This window comes from Dermacentor silvarum, chromosome 1, assembly GCF_013339745.2.
Source record: "Dermacentor silvarum isolate Dsil-2018 chromosome 1, BIME_Dsil_1.4, whole genome shotgun sequence".
Lineage (NCBI taxonomy): Eukaryota > Metazoa > Arthropoda > Arachnida > Ixodida > Ixodidae > Dermacentor > Dermacentor silvarum.
In genome coordinates, this window is record NC_051154.1 from 241,064,369 (window position 1) to 241,076,733 (window position 12,365).

Below are 12,365 nucleotides of genomic sequence, written 5' to 3' on the forward strand. Positions count from 1 at the left end.
TTCCACGAATGCCGACCGCTCCGCGCGGCGCCCTAGCATCGGGCGAGCAGTAAAGCGAAAAAAAAAAAAAAAGGGGGGGGGGGGGGGGGGGCTCGGTCGGCCAGCGCAGGCAGCCCCAACGCAACCCCTAGGGCCATGGAAGGTGCCGGGACATCCCGTCATGCCCCCGCGTGCAATTTCTCGCGTAATATTTCTTATCCCTGTCCTGATGGGGGATTGATCGCTCCTGCATCAACCACTGGCGCTCTTGGCGCGTTTACGACCGTTTTCTTTTCCTCCGTTTTACGGGACTACCGGCTTTCTTTACGCGTCCCATGTGCGAGGCAGAAGTAAAAGAGAATAAAGAGAAAAATCTAGGGGAATGTATTATGGGATGGAACGCTTGGTCGGAGCAACAGACGTAGTAGAGGATTTAAAGGCACCCGAGTTAATTGAAATAGTTTTTCGCGATAGCGGGGCCGAGTGAGTGTAAAGACCAGTTCCTATGCTTTGTAAATTCTGGTCTACATGGGCGTGCAAATCTGTGTGGCGTTGTTTATTTCGTTTTATCGAACCTCATGGCATTCGTGTGTCCAAACCTGACATTAACGAATTCACTTCCACTGTGCAACACCAAAATGTATGGAAGAAATTATTGTGCAGATACTTTGTGAATTGTTTGAAAGATGTTATGGTGTGGACGCTCAAACAAATAGAACAAACAAGATGACCACCATCTTTTCTGTTCTACTTAGTGTGTTTGTACGTTCGTGTGTTCGCGGCAATGGTTTCGTTTCTGAGAAGTACTGCATGAGAATTGGCACATTGTCTATTTTCGCACCATCCAGGCTTTGCGCTTATCAAAATACATGATGCATCACGAACGCCTTTGGAGAGCGGGAACTCCAGCTAGTTGGTAATGCTTGGAAATTTTATGGCTAGACACAACTCAAGCTAATATGAGACATATGGATTTACACATACTGCGCAGTGTGTGTAAACCCTCCAGTCCTTGCCTTCATTCGCACTGTTTTCCTTAAGGTGGAAGTATAGTTAAGAACGGAAGAAGTTTATAGGCGCAATGCGCTGGAAACTGTACAACTGGGATTGAACACAAAGCGCGAATGTGTTGAGAAAGAACTTACAATGTCTTGTTAAAAAAGGCTTAACTGCGACCATACGTCTGCGTGTGCATATGATCGGAGGACGATGCTGTGTGAGATGCGTCTTGCAGTGGAACCAGCTCCTTCGCGAGGATGCACATTTTATGCGTCAGCCATGCGCTTACACGCAACCTCGGACATAAGATCGCGCCGGCTTGATTAATTAATCATCTAGGTGCTACCCAGCCGTGTGACTGGCCCTTACCGGCATCCAACTTCTCGTGTCTCGGCGTGGTGACGAACGAATGGCGCGCCTAAAGCCGGTGGAACTTTGAAGCACGGCGGATGAGGCTTCGTAATTTATGCCTCCCGTATCGGGGTTGATGCGCTCGTGCTCGTTACATTATTCCTGATACGTGTGCGCGGTCACGTTCGCCGGCACCGTGTACCGTCCCATACGCTGAATGAACGCTTGCTGTCGAACGCGGCGATCGTATGAAGGACGCTGGTTTCTGACTCGCTACACAGCTTGCTCCTTATTCAGCCGCGTGAAGGTGCGCATTCTTAGGCGACCTTTCAATGCGCCGACGTCTTCTGTCTTCCGCGTCAAGCACTCCATCTGCATGTCTGCATTTAGAATGCTCGTATGGCCGGTCGGATCATAGATTCAGTCTGCACACGAACATGTGACGTGGCTCATTGCCGTCGTATCACGCCACACACAAGGACGCTGCAGACGAGCTTATACGTATAGCGCGTGAATCGTTGCAGCTCGTCGACGTCCGCTCGTCGCCGGACTTAATTCGCTAGCCGTGTAGTCGTGCGAGCCAAATTGCATAGATGGCGCAACAGTGTAAATTTCGATCGCCTGCAGTAGTAATAACCAAGCTAGGACAACCGAAGGTGATCGTGGTGCATTTTAGTGAAAATATACACGAACCCACAGGGACGAGAGCGGGGCCAGTCGGTACGTCCCATCGTCTTCTTGCCTATGTACGTTGTGTTTTCTGCTGGTTTTCGCTTTTCAATGAGTTATGAACAGCTAGTATTCTAGATTTACTACTGGTAGTTTGCTGTTTAAAAGTGCAGACGAAATTCCGCCTGTCATATGTTTTCTTTAGTTATATTCTTGAACGGCCTAAGCTCAATAAAAATTCTGCGAGGCAGGTGTTTCTTATGCTTAGAAGAATCACACTGCCGTACGCGTCGGCCCGTTGGTCTAGGGGTATGATTCTCGCTTTGGGTGCGAGAGGTCCCGGGTTCAAATCCCGGACGGGCCCGAAATTTTTTATAGGCGATTGGTAAATAATTATCTCGTACTTGTTTTTTTTTTCCTATTACGTTTATCGCAGAGCTGCATTAATGAGCGTTCTTTAGCACATATCTCGAAGAAGGGAGGCTCCCCGTGAAAAGCATTCCGTGTGGGTCACCTAAATGCTGTGCCGCTGGACAAAACAACTCCGTGCTCGAATGACCCATTGAGCGAAATGCAGCTTCACTAACGTGAAACCTAAGGAGGTGCGAAGCATGCAGTGATGCACCGCTAACGGGCTCATACTGCCTTAAGCAATGGCTCATAACCCCGTAAACACGGCCTCCATATTAGGACGACAGAAGAGAAGTGAAATTCTACGCTGGAATGATGAGCGGCAACACAGCTAGCTGTGGAAGACGACGACGACGATCGACGAACGCGAGAGCAGTGGCACGAGCGCGTGCCGAGCGTGAGCACGAACCGCTTGCTTACCGTGACTACGACGACCACGACGATTACGACAGGAGACGCCGACAGCCCGGGCCCATAAGGTGCTTCGCACCTAGAACAGTGGCGTAGCTTGAACCTAAACTTGTCTTCTTAGCTGGCCCACACTTGCTAAATAAGGCAGGGCCGACGCCTGTGCACCGATATGCTATGCAAGTAGCTTTCAGTTAAAGTTTTCAAACACCCAAGAACGGTGCTGTTAAGCTTTTTTGCGTCGTATTATTGACTGCAACGACTCTTGCTTCTTTCTTTTTTTTGCTCATCGCCCGCACTATTTGCCTGAACCTAGTCTGGCAAATAGTGCACAGCGGCAATGTTTCGACATATCCGCTGTAATCCTCCAAGAAAAGCAGCTACACTTGGAAGAACGTAAAAAAAAAAAGAGGCTTTGTCACCCGACTCGGCAGTTTTCGCGCAAAATCAGCAAGCATTTACATAACGAATCGAATACATTGCTGTAAGGAATTCAAGATCCACGATTGATTTTAGTAGCTTGCCGAGTAAATGAGGATAAGAAATGAGAAAAATAAAGTAAGAACGTGATGCGATTAAGATATACGAGCACCAGTTTGATCTCTGAATAAACTTAAGTACCACCAATAAAGAACGGAACAAGCAACGAGCAGTGAAAATGCAGTGAACCTGCGAGATTCCTATCTTTGTCCCCCATTCGGAAGCTGGCAATTGTGCCTTTTCTTTTTTTCTTGTTTGTTTGAAACCGACTAGCACTCTTTTTTTTTCACCTCAAGTAGTAGGCTTTTGCTTTGTTAGGGGGCGACGTACACGTCAGCACGCAATCTAGCTGACGTGACTGCAATCGATATGTCTCGGTACCTTTGTGTATATTATGTTTGTTCCTTTCAACTGAAAGAGCGCTAGTAACCTGCGCTGACTTGCGTTGCTTTCATCGCGCCACTCTAAGCCTCACAATGGCATCAGTATAGGCTAAATGCGACAGCTCTTAGCGATAGCCGTACTTCTCTGTAACGCCAAGGGCACATGCTGATAAAAACAAAAGAACGAGAACAAGTGTCAAAGGGGAGGCCAAGAGAGCACTTTCACCTCTTTTCTCCCGCAGGTCAACTAAGGTTTGCCCCAAGATAGCTACACCAATCCACCCCAATTGCCTATTTTTTTTTCGCACGTAGATCTGGCTACGGATGCCCCCGAGCGGCGGGCCTCCATCCTTCCTTCCGTGCGGACAGCGCTGTAGCTAAGCGAGGCGATCAAGCCCGAGACAACATTTTCCGCGGCCACGCCTCAGGAGCGGTCGTCGTTAACGAGCCCGCGCTCCAGAGATGATGAGGCTGAAAGGGGAGGGGGGGGGGGAGAGAGGGGGGCAGCGTCTGGATGTGAGGGGGCGGCCGGGGGTTGCTTGAGACCCAGGTGTGGGAGTCGCTCATTCCAGCTCGCATCGATCGCGCGGTTCCAGCCTGGGCACCGGTGGTGGTGGCGGTGTGGGGCGAAGTCCACGACGCCGCCGTGCGCGCATCGCGTTCTTGCACCCAGGTGCTGCCGGCGCTGGCGGACCTCGTCAGGAAAACCGCCCGCGTGGAAAATCCGCTCGCGGCCCAGACAGCGAGCGCTCGAATCGCCTCCGGCGCTCGCGAACCGCGGCGGCTTCTTCTTTACCTCCTCCTTGTGCGCTGCGGGCGGCACGACGACCGGCGCACGACGGGACTCCCTGCGACGGCGTCGTTCGGGCACGCAGCCAACTCACCTCCCTGCATCATCATGTACCCCCCCCCCCCCCCCCCCCGCCCTCTATACCTCTGTCCCCGCCAACTCGGGAATATACAGCGGCCTCTCAAGATATCGCGCTTCAGCGATCGCCTAGTTCCCGCGGTGCCCGCTAACCTAGTCTCTCTCTCTCTCTGTCCCTGGTTTTTTCTTGTTTTTTTCCCCCCTCTTTGTTTCTATACTTGTTTCCTCGCTTTTGTCGTGCATCTGCCTGAAAGTGTATTTGGCGTTTGCATTTCATAACTTTCCTAGCTTCTTCCTAGACTTATCGGCAAACCTGAGTTCAACGCGCCTACAAGTGGGCCGTTACGTTGAAACGTTTGCAACGTCACGTTTGCTTTTGTCCCCGCTTCCGATGTTGTAAGGTCCTTAAGTGATTTCACACGACGCAATCTTTTAGCGCCAATCTAGGATACCTTCTTTCCTATGTTGGTCGATGAGGTACCGGATTTAGTGGACGCTAAAAAAAAAAAAAAAAAAAAAAGTCGATCGTGCAACCATAAGTCGGCAAGCTCCCCCATGACTTGACACATTCAGACACCACCAGACTCAGACATGAGTCGGAGTTTGAGTGAACCTAGCTGAGTGAAATTGTTGTGAGTCTGAGTCCATGTGAGCCATGAGCAAAATATATAATTTGTGAGTGAGTCTGAGGAAGTTCCGTTCCCCTACCTGTCCTTGACACAGCTTTCTCTCTTCTTGCTTTCGTGTTATTCCTATCCACGAAGCGTTCGATGCCTTGTGCCTACATTGCGGACATACTATACATTCGTCTTACATACGTTTTTGAAGTACCCGTTTCAATAAACACCTTTAATATTCAATAAAATGCTCCTTGATTGCAGCTTCACAGTCGAATAGCGCAGTTTCTCCCTTCATTCGCTTCGTCTGATGCCGCAACTTCCTGAACGACAGAAACTGGATGAAATATTGCCCTTGTTGTTCCCAACAAATTCACTTTTATTCTTGGTACCTCAGTGAATAACGCGGTTTTATCTATGTGCTTTTTGAAATTGCAGACATTAATGAGTCACACAGTATTTTTACGCCATTAATCAATAATAAAAACGGTGGGGAGTGCAACTGCTCATATTTACATCATTTACCTGTCTGTCGACAGCTACGTTGAATGCATTTCCAAACATAACCAACGCTTCGGCAATGCGCTACAACGCAAGTTATAGGCTTTTTATTATGCGTCTGCGTTTACATTTTTGTAGGATACTGAAAATCATTGATTTGCGAATGATGCAACAAATTATTGTGCCACTGGGCTGAATAGTTTAAGCGCTGGGTGCACCATCGTGAGTGCTGAATGAAACTTTTAATGCTAAATATAAATAAACTGTGTATGTTTTGGCTTTCGGAGGCCGGGTGGCATTCTTGTTCTCTCTAACCTGTCTTTATATGCTACGGAACATTCTAGTTCACCGGTATGCAATCTGCTGCGTCGCATAATGCGAGACACCAATCAAAGATTTCCTGGCACCAAAGAACGGAGCAGTATGTTTACAGCTGCAACAGTGAAAAAGAAGGCGCATGCTGTCTGGACACCGGACAGGATTGTCTTCAAAGCAGTTGGAAGTTTCGTTCATCCGCCAGTAAATTTTTACTTATAAATATGCGGGCTGGTAGTTGTCCCCTCTGTGCCACCCCTGTAATGGACATTAATTAATTTTATTCTGCTGCCCTTATTCAAGCCAAAGGAAAAGGCTTCTCGAAGCTCCACTTCGCGAGATTAGAATAGACTTCAGTGTCCCTGTCCTAATGTTTTTTCTTTTTTTTTCTTCTCTTTTTTATGGTTTACTTCAGTTTCGCCGTGAAGCAAAGCCGTCATAATATTAAGTTTTATTCGTCCCTATTTCAATGTTTATTTTATTTTGTTTATATTCTCCGATTTCTTTAATACATTTGTTATTTAACTCTGGTTCTTTGGTATACGTCGGAAAATTATGTTTCAACCACCCCGGGAGGTCACTGACTGTGACGTTAAGATGTTGATAATTAGGTCACTGGTTTGATTCTCAGGTGCGGAGGCAGCATTTCTATGGGGTCCAAATGCAAGAAACGCATGTATATTAAGTTTTGGGGGCACATTTGGGAATTTGAGGAGGGGAAAATGATCTCAAACCTTCATCATCAGCCACTTACAAGTTATAGGCTTCACGAGTCAGCTTTTGCACTTCATACACTCGTTTCTCAATGATCGCCGCATCCGAGTTCTTCTTGGCGACACTTTGAGCGATGAAATAGTTATAGTACGCGTCGTACCTCAGGGGAGTGTTTTATCGTCATTATTCTTTAGTATCACCATGTCAAGTCTCCCAAGAACACTAGGCCGCCAAACACCAGTGAAGATATCTATCTATCTATCTATCTATCTATCTATCTATCTATCTATCTATCTATCTATCTATCTATCTATCTATCTATCTATCTATCTATCTATCTATGTATCTATATATATATATATATATATATATATATATATATATATGCCGATGGTATCTGCATATGCGTCTTTGGCTACCACCATCATCGCCTCGCACGAATAGCCCAGGGAGCAGTAACTGCCAGTCAGGGTAACTTGTAAACGCATAGTTTATCACTATCAACGAAGAAATCTTCATTCGTACTATTTCCCGTAATTAAGACAAAATCTACACGCTTGAAGCTGAATTCGATCACGAAATCCATTCGACAAGTCACCATCGTCCAATGTCTGGCCTTAACTTGGACCACAGGCTACTTTGGGGCCGCGCTGTTCACCACATTGCGGCGTCATCGTCACAGAGGCTGCATGCGCTCCAGCATACGCTGGGGCAACCACCCAACGTCGATGCTACGGCTACATTCAGCGTTAGTTGTAAGTCGGATCCTACACCAGCTACCTTAGGTGTTACCCTCAGATAGTCAGGACGAGCGCTTAGATGCCACACACAGTAAAGGTCTTCGACTGTGCCTGGTAGTCCCTCAGGCGGCTTCGAACAAAAAAGTTCGCTACGAACCTTAGTCACACCCTCTGAGGCTTCAGGCGCCCCAGACTATCATGAACCAGCTAAGACGTTTAAGTGAGTCTTCGCCCGGTAATTCCCTAATAAGCGCAATTCCAACGGCATGTTACTTATAGGTAACAGGCCGTGCTCGCATTTTTATGCAGCACTGAACACGTTTCTAGTCTGGGGATTGTGCCGCTCGAGACAGAGTCAAAAGGTAGACCCGCCCTGGGCATTCGAAAATATTGCATGTAACTTAAGTTTATCACGATTGCAGTCAAAGAGCTACATTCCATCTACAAAAGCCAAGTCACTATTTCTGGAACATTACCACGACTTATCTGAATCACCTACAAGTATACACAGACGGGTCCGTCAAAGTAGACGAAGACCACTGTGCAGCTGCGTTCTGTATTCCCTCTCTGAGATTTACATGGTCTGGCCGTCGGGACTGTATAGCCTAGTTGACAGTGGTGGAAGGCGTGGCAAGAGCTGCCGCTCTACGCAAACTTATAACTTTGTCTGCACAGAATGTGGTACTTCTTACGGACTCAAAGCCTGCTTTGCAACAGCTCTGTCGTGGTCTACCGTCTACCAGGTTGCCGCGTAAATCACTAGTCCTCGTGAAACAACTCTGCAACAAAGTCTTCACGGTAAAGTTTCAGTGGATACCCTCCCACATTGGTATTGCTGGCAATGAAAAAAGCTGATGCTCTTGCATACGCAGCGCTCTTTCATCCTCTTAAAGTGAAGGCCCCAAAGAGTAATCAAGTTTAAAAATCTGACGTCCGTAGTCACATTGGGTCACCTTGGGTTCCACCACATACGTCCTGCGTAACCAAGCGATTTCGCCGAGAGGAAGCATCACTTCTATATCGAATAAGGACAGAATGTGCTCGTACACCAGCATGTTTATTAAAGACGGGGCGTATCGATTCTATGAACTGTACTGCATGCGACAAGACAGGAGACATTCAACACTTTCTGCGGTCGTGCCCAAAATACCGAGATAAAACGGACGCTCTTCTGGAGAACCTGCAAAAGAAGGACCTTCCAAACGCGTTCCCGCAACAGCTTGGCCTAATTTCTCAAACCTTTCTTACCTTAGTAAGGTAGCATTCACTGTGGTTAAGCCGCCTTACGTCAATTCTGAAAGCTTCCTTAGTAGGCGCCGTTGTGGAGGCTTGCTTGGTGCTCCCTCATCGTAAGGCAGCCTCGAAGCTACCTTCATGCTACCTTTGCTCGCTTTTTTTTTTTTCTGACCGAGGGCTTCTTGGCAATGCCTTTCCCTGCTCCTTTCACTGAACGATTGTTTCTCGGCAATGCTTACCCACGTGATACTCGTCTGCACACGCACAATTACTTTCTGCTGGCCGGCTGGCAAACAAAAAGAAAACAGCGGCTGCGAGTTTCGGTAAGGTACCTTACGTTTTGGTAAGGTCCCTAGATAAAACAAATGTTCAAGGTAGCGCCACTCCTCCTTTTCCTGCTCGTTTCCTCCTCCAACTTCATCCCCGTCACTGTACGGAAGTGCCCCCAAGAAAGCTCAAAACTAATAAGGGCACGCAGAAAAATAGGAACATTTCTTATTTGCTTTCACATCGGTTATAATTACTTCTTGCATAAAATCATTATTTCACACACAGAGTAAGTATTGGTTTAGTTTCTAGTACAAGGTATATTATATAAAGCAGCATAATCTGTGCAGTCTAACGGCCAACACAGTTTGCAGGTTGTATTTTACACCACTAGCCATGGTGTCTTGCATGTTCCCTCGCATGCACCTGCTTCGATCCAAATTGACGTTTGTTACTTGCTCTCCAACATGACAGCAATGAATAAATGGTGAAATCAGCCATTGCAGCCAATCAGCCATCTAAAGCAAATGCAACTATCAGTTCAGAACAAAAGGGGGAAACATTTTATTAATAGCATTAATTACCCGCTCCTCACATATGGTTAGGAAGCCATCGCTTAGTATCATCCCATGCTGAGTGAAGGACATCAGGCATGTTTTGTCGTTGTTGAGATTATCTCTTTGTTAAGACGATGTTAGGCCTACACAGACGATGCCGAGGAGTAAAAGTGGTTTGATTTTAACTTAGGAGAGGGCACCACAGCCTTAGCGCTGGCGATGCGTTGACGATGTGGAACGCTTTAAAAGCCTATTTGTTCACTGCTTCAATTATTTTATTACTCCGCTCTTGCATGGTACGCGATGACGGTGACGAGCAAACGCTAACTAGACGCCTACCAGACGACGCGGCATGGGTGAGCACATTCAGAGACGAGTTTGCCCCCGTTTTCGGCTAACCAAAGCTCTAGGAACTGTTGATAAAGAGTTTACTGCAAATTAAACGAAGCCCCTGCATTGAAGTAAACGGGGCCTATAGTTACAGCCCCGAAACTTTTGTTGCTGTGATGTTTACTGCAAATTAAACGAAGCCCCAGCATTGAAGTAAACGGGGCCTATAGTTACAGCGCCGAAACATTTGTTGCTGTGATGTATCACCGACGCCGACATCCAGCTGCGTGTTCGCACCAACGCCCTGGCCATACAGCCAGTTTCGGGGCTCCGACGGGGGCTGCGTTTCGCTTAATAAAAAAGAGAAGTACAAGAAGAAGGAGAAGAAAGAAGCAAAAAGGAAAACAAAAGTTGCCTTGAGTAAACTATACTCTGTCTCATAAGCGGCGTCTAGCAGAGCCAAGGCTGCGAGGTATGGGAACGCAGGTGCTTGCGCAAGGTGGATATAATTCGCATTCCTGCTCGTATGCCCCATTTGCACAGTGTTGCGCAAAGATGGACGCTGCGGACCCTTAGGGTGCTGTACAGGCGTCGGTACCAGGCGACAAAACGCGGACCGCAACATTTTGATGTGTTTGCTATATCCTTATTGGCCGAGGTGCCGGCAGCTGCCACAGAGCTTCTGGTACAGAATTTTACAGCGTCGTGCCTTTTTACGCAGCTGCCATGACAGACTTCTCTACGATTACGCCTTTCCTTCTGGCAAAAATTCGACCGGATCATTCGCGCATGCGCACTAGTTTTGAACCTTCTGCAAAATAATAAATATCACATCTATCCATTTAGAACATCATGTGCAAGCAATCCACCAATCACAGATGCGAATGAAGGAGAATAGAGAGAGTAAGCGCGAGATTGAGGAGGAGAGCGCAAAAAACAATTACTATCGTTACCTTGGAGAGTTTTTTTGCCTAGGGACCTTAAGTTTTGGCAGACGGCAGCGCGCCTTGCTTACCGAACACGCCACCGAATCTCAAGGCCATGCACAGGTAATACAGCCTCTCTCGTTAAGCCTACAGAATGAAAAATTTAGAACCAATCTGAGGGACAGTGCCCGACTGTCACCAATACCTTTCTGTGCAACATCGTGACAGCAATCTAAAGCAAATGCATTTGTCAGTTGAGAACGAAAGGGCGAAACATTTAATTGATAGCATTAATTACCCGATCCTCACATAAGGTTAGGAAGGGGCCTAAGGAAAGGAAGGTTTCAGAATTTCACTCTTTGTCTTTCCAGAAGGGTAAGTTATAGCCTGTAAAGATGTTTCGTGTCTTCTTTTTGCGTTCCTAAGAGAGATTCGTTTGATGGAGATGTGGTGACATTTTGCAGCAATATTGTAAGAGACGCTCGGGTGGAGCACTCACCGGCCCTGATCGCCAAGCTATACCTGCCTGTTGCTACAACCCACCAACACCACCACCACCGCAGGTCAAAATGAATTCTAAACAACCAACTATGGCATGTCTCATACCCGGACTGGGGCGTTGGGACGTAAACGTTCATAAAATATTCATGCAATAACTCCCCTGGGAGTTGTATAAGTATGCGTAAGCATTGTGCCACCTGCTCATCTGCGCATCCCGGTGTCATTATCGGTGTTTTGAAACTTGATCCGACCAGTACAAACGACAGCGCTGCGGCGACACGAACTGCTGCGGACGGCGGAGCAAGGTGTATTGATGACGCCAGCAAACTACTGCAGGTGGCGGCGCCAGGTCATCTGATGACGTCCCGATCACTATAAGCCTAGTTATCTCACTTTAGCGCCTTGTCCATCCCCGTCGATTCATTACGAACCGTGATCAACCGTACACCGGCGGTGGCTGCTGATGGCGCTGCCGCGCGGGCCCTATCATGAAAGCGATCTGGGATGGGGACAAAGTGCGCCGAGTGCTGATAGATTCGTGTGCGCTGTGTTCTCGCTGCTTAGTTCGCGTTGAAGCAAGCGGCAGCACGAAGGTCGATTCGCTCGCTGCTGCGGGCCCCTATCTTGAAAGCGATCGTCTTACGTGACGGGCGGACGGACGGGCATAGAAATGCTTTCGCACTAAAAAAAAAAATTATTTCGAGCGCACACTTTTTTGCAAAGATATTGTACCCCTATAGCTATACAGTAATATGGCAATTAACTAGGTTATAAGTTAAATTGAAATATTCTCTTGAAGTGTGCAATTTCTCTGTATTTTCTTTTTTCCTTATGCTTACCTTTTGAAAAGTGTGACTGCATTTAAACGCTTATCTAACAAACCCGAATTCAGTCTAGATAAAACTTTGTCTTGCACTACTCACATGAATGCATCACGCTAAATTAATTTTCTTTTTATTTTCTCTCTTTGTACCTTAGTTCCTGCAACGACAGAAAGTAATAAAAGCAGCGACGCGGTCTAAATGCGTTGCGCCTAAGCACGCGGGCGTGTAAAATGCGCGTACAAACAAGGAAAGACTATAGTGGCGAAGTGTTTTTTCCAGTTATCGCATA

At 47.2% G+C, this 12,365-nt stretch overlaps 1 protein-coding gene and 1 non-coding gene across 2 annotated transcripts in view; both read left to right on the plus strand.

Moving 5' to 3' along the window:
• The window catches only part of LOC119436996 (follistatin-related protein 5-like), a 397,352-nt gene that overhangs the window by 301,225 nt on the left and 83,762 nt on the right, over positions 1-12,365 (plus strand). The gene's annotated exons all lie outside the window — the stretch shown is intronic.
• Positions 2,291-2,362, plus strand: Trnap-ugg (transfer RNA proline (anticodon UGG)). Its single transcript has one exon. It is a non-coding gene; the product is annotated as a tRNA-Pro (tRNA).